At 42.3% G+C, this 10,081-nt stretch overlaps 1 long non-coding RNA gene across 1 annotated transcript; it reads left to right on the top strand.

Annotated features, from left to right (window-relative positions):
- The first annotated feature begins 203 nt into the window (after positions 1–203).
- Positions 204–2,452, top strand: LOC116963989. Its single transcript, XR_004408495.2, has 3 exons — positions 204–390; positions 484–568; positions 2,440–2,452. It is a non-coding gene; the product is annotated as an uncharacterized LOC116963989 (long non-coding RNA).
- The last annotated feature ends 7,629 nt before the right edge of the window (positions 2,453–10,081 follow it).

Consider the following 10,081-nt stretch of genomic DNA (forward strand, 5'->3'; position numbering starts at 1 on the left):
GCTGTGCTCTGCTAGGAGTGTCTCTCCAAGGCAATCCTGACACTACAGTCATGCAGTGACTACAGTCTCTGTAAACATGTCCTAACAAGCTTTAAGCTAGCAAGCACACTTACTACTAATACTAGGTTAGGCTCTTGTGCATTCTTGGAGGTCATGATGTTAAACAAGGAAAACAAACCCCTGTTTTCTAAGGAACTGCAAGGATGTGTCCCGCACAGCCTCTGACCGGCTGCAGCTCCCATGCAAACCTGAGTTCAGTCCTGCGGGCTGCCTTCACACTGCCAGGGCTGCAAGAACAGGTTTGATGCTTAAAACCATGAAATGAAAGGAATCCGGGGATGGGACTGTGGAAGTCACGTGCCAGTGAGAATAGGGTAATCAACACAAACAGTAAGCAAAACAATTACTGTAATTACATGTAAAATTTTGTTTGGGGAGTAATGGAACCTAATGCACAAATATGACGTTATTTTCTTGCATCAGCCTGGTGGTCCAGGAAGGTATATAAAACCACCCATGATTCAGAAACCTTCCAGCAGGTTGTCTTGGCTTCTCCTCGGTGAACTGAGTAAGTTGGATTCTGATATAACTTCTTCTTCCTAAAAAAAACCCAAAACAAACCAGAAGTATCATTTTTGAAATCTTTGCATTTACTTCAGGGATGAATTTTGGATTATAATTCTGCAATTCTGTACAATATTCAGGAGTTCTTTTTCATGAAAGTCATTTGCTAACTGTTCATTCTGCGACACTGATGGATTGAGGTTTAAAAATACATTTGAAGTCTAGATAATATTAAAGACATCTACTTCTATTACTTTATGGAAATGTAATCCATATAGCCTTTAGGTAGCCTTAAAATATCTTAGCCAGCAGTATGCATCTGGCAGTGTTGTCGTGACCTTGTGGCTTCCAATTTTTGTCTAATTTTGGACAGAGGTATGGTGTGTAAATATCGAGATCGGCTTTATAACTACTGAGATGGTGAGATAGTTGCAGTCACCTTTCGGACTGGAGCCAGCTATTAGGACACAACATCTCGGTGGCTGCAGCCCTACAGGGCTCCTGGTCTGACTTTGGAAATGCCCCAGCTGGGACCCTCTCAGGCACTCCCTGTCTGTCCGAACGGCCAGGGCTTTTCTAAATCATCTGTCAGTACAGCTACGCAGAAGATATGGGAACCCAGAAAATGTTTACTTAAAGCATATATTCCTTGGGAAGTTGCTTTGGGTGTTTTTGTTTTGTTTATGCAAAGCAGGGCTCTTATATAAAACATTCAACAGGCTGTGTAAAAATATAATATCCACTATAAATGGTTTGTTCTATATGTTATGTGTTTGGGTCTGTTTTTCAGCTATCCATTTTCTCTGGCTTGTTTCCTGCTGAGGTCAAGTCAGGAACATAGATTTAATAGATGTAGTAGAATGAAAGGGTGGGAACCTGAAGATAGTGTCGGGATTAGGGTTTAAGGTCAGGAGAAGTTTAGGTGAATAATGGGTATTTTGGCATTGTGTCTGAAACAACAAAAGAAAAAAAAAATAATCTGAGAAAAATTGAGTCAAACTGAGCCCCACCCAGGCTTTTCTAATCTGCAGATCAGTTAGACAAAAAATAAGTAATTATCTTGGCTGAAACCAAAATATTTCATTTAATCTGAAACAATAGATTAACAAATTCCCTCATTTGGTGCTTTGATTTGGAATTTGGATAAGTTCGAAATGACATCCTGAGATGTAGTTTTATGACATTTTCCAAATTACCTCCACACCCTTTCATTTATTTCAAAAGAAAAAAGAAAGTGTAGAATTCAGTCCAGGTTTGTGGACAGTCTTACTCCCTCTGAAATTTAAATTTAGGGGACCTGATTTGAGGTTTTTGCTGTGCTTCATATTTTTCCTTGTGATCTTGCAAAAGGCTCTTATTTGTTTAATTTTCCAAATGAGGTTGATATTAAATAGGCTTTATTAAAGCCACCTGTTACAAACTAGCTGCACAAAAAACATAGTACTTGGTATCCTTATGGGGCTGACTCCCTCATGGAGAACACAGGGTTTATATAACTCTTTCTGGCTTTTGTTTGCTTAGCCCAGAGAATATGTAAATTCAGTACAGTAAAACCTCTCGTGTGTTTTCCATTTCTGCAATGCTTGGTGTTATGTTACCCTAGTTTTACTGAACTCCACCTCTGGAGTCCAAATTACATAGAAGAAAGCAGATGCTATTTAAGCAGCAGCCCCAAAGAGGTTGTTTGGTGTCTGCAGGAAGGAATTGGGCTTTGAAAGGCCGCAGAGGAGAAGAGCAAAGCAAAGTAGAACAGGATGGGTATCAACCTGTCTACCGACTTGTGTCTCTTCAGGGCTCACCTTAGCTTAGCCCAAGTGTTGATCCTGTCCTACCAGCTCCTTTGGTTTTATATTTGCTCTTTCCCATACCTTGCAGGTCTACAATATAGCTAAAAGATGTCCTGCGAGAAAACTGTGTGCGCTGAGCCATGCGCTGCCCCGTGCGACGTGAAATGCCCCGAGCCCCGTGCCGCCGCCTGCAACGAGCCCTGTGTCATTGCCTGCCCAGACTCACGTGTGATTATATTCCCACCTCCTGTGGTCGTGACCTTGCCAGGACCCATCCTCACCACCTACCCCCAGGAAACTATTGTGGGCTCCACGGAGTCAGCCGCACTGGCTAGCTCCTTAGAGTCAGGTGTGGGGATTGCTTCAGCGAAGGGAGCTGAGTGCTTGGAACCCTGCGTCGATCGGTGTGCCCCGCAGTTAGTGACGAAGTGCGAGACCCAGTGTGTTCCCCAGTGTGCTCCTCAGTGTGCTTCTCAGTGTGTCACCCAGTGCGTTCCCCAGTGCACTGCCCAGTGCGCTCCCCAGTGCGCTCCCCAGTGCGTTCCCCAGTGTGCTCCCCAGTGTGTGCCGGAGTGCTCCTACACCTATTCCACCCGCTGGAAGCATCCTTGCCAGAGGGGCTTCTGTAAGAAGATCTAATCAACTTAAGAGAAAGAATAGTCACGGGAAAAGAACAAGCAAAGAAGTGAAAGAATATGGCATGTGATTTACAGACATGGCTACCGGAGAGGGAAGCACCCCTGAAAACTAGGAACCTACATTTATTCCTACGTAGTGCTTTAGCTTAGATTAATACTTTCTTTATTCTTGTGGCTTTGCATCTTACGTCTGTGCTTTTAACTTTCTCTACCCAGTTTGACCAAGGTTTTGAAACAAAGCACGCATAGGGATTTGAATGTCAGACTCAGAAAGAACAAGGGAAGTGAATATATTGATGAAATGTGTCACACTGGAACGGGTAATTGGTTTTAGCTTTTCTTGTCTTTAGAAATATGCTCTTTCTAGTCTGCATTATTCTTTCTGCAAATGTTTACTCCACTTTGCATTTACATTAAAATGCTGCTGCATCAAACCATTGGCCTTCTGAATCTCCTTTTTCCTCTGCTACTTATTTGCAATGCTCTTTTAGTGACACTCAGCCTTGTATAGAGGAGCAGAAGATGGCCTGGAGACTGTTCCCAGACCACTCAAAACTTGATGCCCAGGTAAAATTAAGGGTTTGGTTCTGCTCTGCAGGCCCCTGTGTGAAAATGGGATGGCAGTCGCATAATCCAGGTTGCAGCTGGAAACCAGGAGCAGAAGTCCTATTCATAGAGAAAGGTGGTTCTGCATTTTCTAGGTATACTTCTCTAGGTTATAGCAAAATGTGTATTTTTAGAGTGTCCTATTCTAACTCATAACCAGTCCTAAGACCTTATTTTCTATAAACAAACTGAACTGAGCCATATTCAAGATATTCTTCATATTTCTACATGTTTCTTACTTGATCCTGGTTGCGCTGGTCAAAGCCCCAGGTACCTACGTCTGCCTGGCTGGTGCCAGCAGTGGATCCCTCTAGGCAGACGCCGTTTAGGACATCATCAGGTGTGTCCTGCTCATGCCAAGAAATTTCAGATGCTGTTTTTATACTAAAGATGATGTTAATTTCATCCTTCCATAACGAATGACGTACATGTGTTTGCTTATTCAAGTCACGGTCTTTTGGTGCCTAGGAAATACCATGTCATTCTTGCAATTATACCCACCCAGAAATATGCCAAGACTTCCGCAGAACAAAGGGACTCAGGGTGCTTCACAAACATGCACTGATGTATTACACATGTAAAGTGGTATGTTAATATAATGTTAATAGTATATGGTATATTACTTGGGTTACATTTCCCAAGACTCTGTAATAACTGATTTGGAAAAAAAGGTCATGATTTCACACACGTTTATCTCCATATCTTCTCAGGATATTTTTTACTAGTAAACTGATGATTTTTACTATGAAGTTGCTTTTTCTTTTGTTTATGATACCTTCCATGTCAATGATCAAGCCATAGGGCTGTTTCCAATCAACCCAAGCTTAAGAGAGGGGCTCAAGAAATACATTTGGACCCCTCAGCCCAGTAGTTCCTGAAGTGCAAGTTCATTCTCCAGGTGACCACATTTTAAAACAAGTTGGGTTACTTTGACATTAAAAAAAAAAAAAACACAAAACCAAAACCAAAGTAGTTTTTATCCCCATATTGGGTAGAGTTTGGTAGTTCAAAGGGCTAAAAACCCAGCAGCCTAAGTGTTTCTATTAGGGAAACCACCCAGATAGCAACCCTGTCAAGCCCCAAGGTATCAGGCTAAAAAAACTTAATGCTGTGCATTCACAACTAGCGACATTGTCCCCTCAGCTCCCCACCACAAACCCAACTAATCCCAGAAGTTAAACAAAATGGATATTGGAGGATAGATGTAAACATGGGAAAAAAAGGAAAACCTGAGAAATAAACCATCTCTAGATAAACCGCCAAAGCCACCATTGCAAAGATCCTTGGCAACATCCAGGAACCCATCTTCCTGTGGCTTGGAGGGTCTGATGGGGCAATTAATAAATGTCTCTATCAAAGGATTTGGAGGTCCCTCTTTATTCCCAGCTCCCTTCCCAGCCTGGAGGGTTGTGCTCTGGGGCAAGCTGTTTTTTCCTGGGGGGACGGGGTGAGGTTGGTGGGGCTGTGGGACCCAGTTGGGTTGCAGGTCTGGTCACAGAGCTCCATGCTGGGGCTGCTGCCCTCCTGCGGAATCAGCTTGGACTGATTCAGTCCCTGATGCGAAGGCAACTCAGCAGGGACTGCAAATCCTACCTGCAAGTCTAGGTGTGTGCTCCAGGCAAGTCTAGGTACATGATCTTGGCCAGGGTCATCATGAACCAGCCATGAAAGTGATGAAGCTGATGACAATTTGTAATTTTCCATATGTCTTCCCTCTTAATTCCCCAATCTTCATTCGCCCTCTTCATTCTTCGTCAATGCCTGTTCATGAAAATCAGCCCAGTGATAAGACTGAGCCATTCCTTTCCCTTAATCTCTTTTTCTGTTTACATTGTGCGACAGCTCCAAGTCTGCTGTCTATCACTTTCCCAGCTGTTTTGTTTTTCATAACTTTTTGCCATCGCTAATATTTTATGGAAAGAGGTAGTTATTATGTCACTTCTTATAGAAAAGATAATTGATGCCCTAAAGCTAAATGACTTGCTTGGATTAGACTCACCTGTTGCTATCTTTTGAAACATCTAACATAAATTATAGTATTTCCTAAATACCACAGCTAAGTTTTAATGTTTGGCTGCCCTGATATAAATGAAATAACAGACAGTTTTGTCCTGGCAGCAAGAAAAAAACTAGATAAGGAAAGAAAAAAATATCATTGGGAGAACTGATTCACATTTATAGTTGAGGTTGGAACACTCAGTAAGTGGCAAACTTTCAAAACAGCTTATTAAATATGAAATGTTTGGAAAGTCTGGGCCATGTGGATCTGTGTGGGGCCCTACAAAAGCCCCATGGGGTGAACACATAAGTCGTCACCTTCCTGGCATTCCTCTTCAGGGTGACCTGGCCCTGAGCAATGCACTTGGTTACCCGTGCCTATGGTTATTCTTTAGGACAGCTATAATAAAATACAATACAAAGGCCAGTACTGTGAATGTATTAAAAAGATTGACAAGTATCAACAATTATTCCATTCTGAGCAAACAACATTTTCAAAGCAGTTAGGAATGTTTCACCACACATTTGGACAAGCACAGTGCTCACAATGCTGTATCCCTCATCAAGATTTAATCTTTGCACATGAATCAGCCCTACGAATCTTCAAGGCAATACTCATTAGTTTCAAAAACTTGAGTCAGTAAGACATGTTAATAAAGCAGAAGATATTATTTTGCAAAGGTAATGCATAAAAGGAAGATCCTCCTATGATGCAAGTTACTATTCCCTCCCTGTAACAATTTTATGCCAGCCTACAACAGCCAATTACCAGGCTCTAAAGTGGCATAAGAAATAGATGTATGCCAAACAAGAAAGCTAGAGAGACCTAACTTGAAAATATTCTTTCAAACATGCACATCTGGGGTTGAACACCATCCAAAATCGTATCTAACCACAACACGTCCCATACATGCAGGTCAAAACCTATTTATGGATGGAGGAAAGGGCATGGTGTAATTAATGTGGAGAAGCCAGGATGGTGACGAAGTTTGCAGCAGTGGTGGTTGCACTTCATCAGAAAAGGTCAGGATGAAGCTCTGTGCCCTGGAATTACTCATCAGTCCTCACCATAAAGAATATTTGTCTTTCTGCACTTAATCTGCTTATGTTTTTCTCTTTGTGGATCAGTTTGCTGCCAGTGTGTGAAGATGATCTCTAGATTATGGTGAGTCACTATGGAGATCCCTGGAGCAACAGCCTGGGAACATCTTGGGCTTGCTCAGAACAGGCATTTTGGGAGATGTTAACAATGATGGTTCTCTGACTTCAGTGATGTGTGGGGTTATTACTGTCCTGGTAATTGCTGGAGTAAAACACCCCAGTGTTGACTAATCATTCCTCTCTAAAACATAACACTGGTGATGTTTCCCCAAGGAGGTTATGACTGAAAGCCTTAGCATTGATGGTCATATTGTTAGTTAAACCAAAACTTTTTGATTTTTTTTGAGGGGCTTTTTTTCAACTCCATGGGCCAAGCCCCCACTGAGACACACAACTGAGACTGTGGCTGTGTCCAGGAGCCAGCACTGGAGGGGAAGAAGCTGCATTGCATGTAGCTGCTGCCCGGAGGATGCTCTGACATTGTACTTTGCTTTTGTCTAGCACTTGCAGGAGAGTTGTGCCAGGGTGTTTGCTGCTTTGACGCTGTGGTGGTCCTGAAGCTGGGCTAGGAAGCCCATTTAGCTCCCTGGGAATGGGATGAGGAATGGGAAAGAGCTGTGAGACAGTCAGAGGCTGAAGGCTCCCCATAATGACAGCTTGGAATCCGTCCCAGTGGTGACTCTATTCAGTTCTAATTGATGGGTGTTTAGAGGACAAAAAATTCTGGCTCTTAGGCTTTCTTTAGACATTTTTGATGCTGCACACAATTTCAACATCTAACCTGAGCTAAGGGTGTGTGCCAGGACACTCCTGGGGTCCTGAACCTGGGGCTGTGCACCAGTTCTGCCCATTCTGTCCTTTCCAAGGCATGCAGAGGGTCAGGGAGGGGTAGCTGGCTTGGTCTGATCTGGAAGGACAATGCATGTGTTCCCCATTAGAAAACCAACTTCAATTTCCCTCGGCTGCAGTCAGCAAACCATGATCAAAGCTACTAGAAACTCATCCCTAAAGTTGTGTTTTCATGCTATAAATTATTCATCTGTTATTGCTGCTGACTCATAAGTGCTAAAGACCAAACCACCGATCAGAGGAAGCAGGACTGTTGAAGGTAAATGTTAGTAAAGGCATTGCTAATGCTGTTAAAGTAATCTTTAAAAGGATTAGCATGGCCATTGTTTCTTAACAGCCACTGCAGTTCTTGCACCTATTAATTGTTAAATACAACTATTACTACTAGTTCTATAAATCTGTCTCCTGCAATTTTACATGCTATTATTTTATGTTTATATGCTAAATCCCTCAGGAAAGGCAATGTCTCATGGCCTGCATTTGTGCAGTATCTGTCCCTTTAGGGTGTCCAATATAATTGGAGCATCTAACAATTACTGGAATTAACAGGCTATGTAATAAGATAACGAGTCCATAAGTGCTAATTTGGAATTTTCTGCTGATTTCCCAGAAGGGTGTCAACCGTGTCAGAGTGGTCAGGAATTCACTCCTGTCCATTAGTTTTACTAACTTATAATTACAGCTCCTTGCTGCATGTTTCAGACTTGCAGAGGCTCAACTCTCCTTCCCTAAATAAACTTTTCTGTGCAAAGTGAGACAAAATGTAGGAGGGATTTGCTTTAGGCACCTAATTTAGGTCTAAGACAGCTAGCTAGACTCCCTCTGTAGTCCACAGAAAAGGAGGTTTTGGGACCTTCAATCTCTGTCTGCTCTCATGTGTTTTTGGAGGAATGTCCCTCTCTCTCCACTGCCTGCAATGGCCAGTTTTTAAACAGCTTGAAAGGGTTTAGGTCAATGTTTCACACAACCCTCAAAGCTTCTGCCCTTGCAAAGATCTCTGCTTGCTGTGGTGGTTAATTTGGTTACTTCTCTTAATTTCTCGGGTGATCACCATAGGAATGAGCCCAGGGCAGGAGGTGGTCAATTTAGGTACTTGTAATTGGTGATGTTAACACACTCCTGGCATGGCACGTGGTACCTCACTGTCCTCGTTTACTTTGGGGCTCATTGAAAGCAGCAACCCCATTAGATAAGGATAAAGAGTGATAACAAACCCGCAGTTGTCTTGATTTGCAAAAATGACAGATGCTCACAGAGGCTTTGGTTGTGATAACCATGGTTATGAAGGTCTTGGCAGAGACCTTCCGTTTTCAGCCACAGATTCTCCCATCTTCTTCTCCCAACCTTTGGATAAGGTCCATTGCCGTGGTGGCTGTGAGCTGCACTGCTGACCCTGACGGGTGGGATAACACAGCTTTCCGAGTTGGCATTTTGCCATTTGGTTTGGTAGGATGAAACAGAGTGCCTCGTGTGTAGGCTAGGCAGCAGAAACATGCCTTGCTGCAATTCATTCCTCCGTGTGCTTGTTTACACCCTTAACAATTTAAGCCATGTCCTTTATGACACAGATTATTCTTAAATTGTGTGGGATGGCTATGAGGAAGCTCTAGGCAACACTTATCTGGGTTGTTCTAATTTTTCCCACAGTATAAAGGACTTCAAAGCACCTCTGTGTGATTTAACATGTAGATACAGAGTTCTGCCGTAACAAAATTAATGACATGTTGTTGCAGTTTTAGGTCTTGACAATAAGTAATATTTTCACTTCAAAACATGATCGTATTATCCACCTAAGCAGACCCTGCATAGCTCTGCAGGTCAAGGTTATTTTCTTTGCCATAGAAAACAAATTTTTCTCTGTTATACTGAAACCAAAGTCTTAAATTTATGAACCTTCTGGTCTTTATACAGTGTCAATTTGCTCTGTCAATTCAAGAGATACATAAGAGGATTAACCTACATAAAATCTGGGTTTATGCTGTTTAAAAAGTTTGAAAACCAGCCTTGTAGTGTGCTAAATTAGACTCTCTTACTTAAACATATATAGTACAAATTGTGTAAGGCCTCCTTCTCCAGTGATAATTTTGCTTGTTGTTTCATTGTGTAAATAAGTTACTTGTCCGTAGAAATGGAGAGTCCACAGATTTATTTAGTCTCCAGCTCTGCTTCCAGCTGGAGGATTTGGATCTCTTCAACACATTGACCAAGGAATCCAAGCCAAACTTTTCAAAATCTAATGAGGAATTTTGCACACTTTCTTTGAAAAGAAACCTTTTGTGTTGTCAGCTACAAGCAGGGATCAGGAAGAAGCTCAGGTCAGTTGTCAGATGGCTATCACACCTTTAGGGGCTCTGAACTAACTAACCCTAAGAAAGATAATTACGGCAGTTGAAGGAATGATCCAAGCAACAACATCTGATTTGCAAGTAAATGAGATAATCACCAACAAACAGGTCTTCTAGCCTCCAGGCAGCTGGAGGAATTGTATAAAAGCACTTGCAGCTCAAGGCTGTTTACCTACATCCCCTAACTTTCCCT

This window comes from Tyto alba, unplaced genomic scaffold (genome assembly GCF_018691265.1).
Source record: "Tyto alba isolate M040663 unplaced genomic scaffold, T.alba_DEE_v4.0 Super-Scaffold_8, whole genome shotgun sequence".
NCBI classification, from domain to species: Eukaryota; Metazoa; Chordata; class Aves; order Strigiformes; family Tytonidae; genus Tyto; species Tyto alba.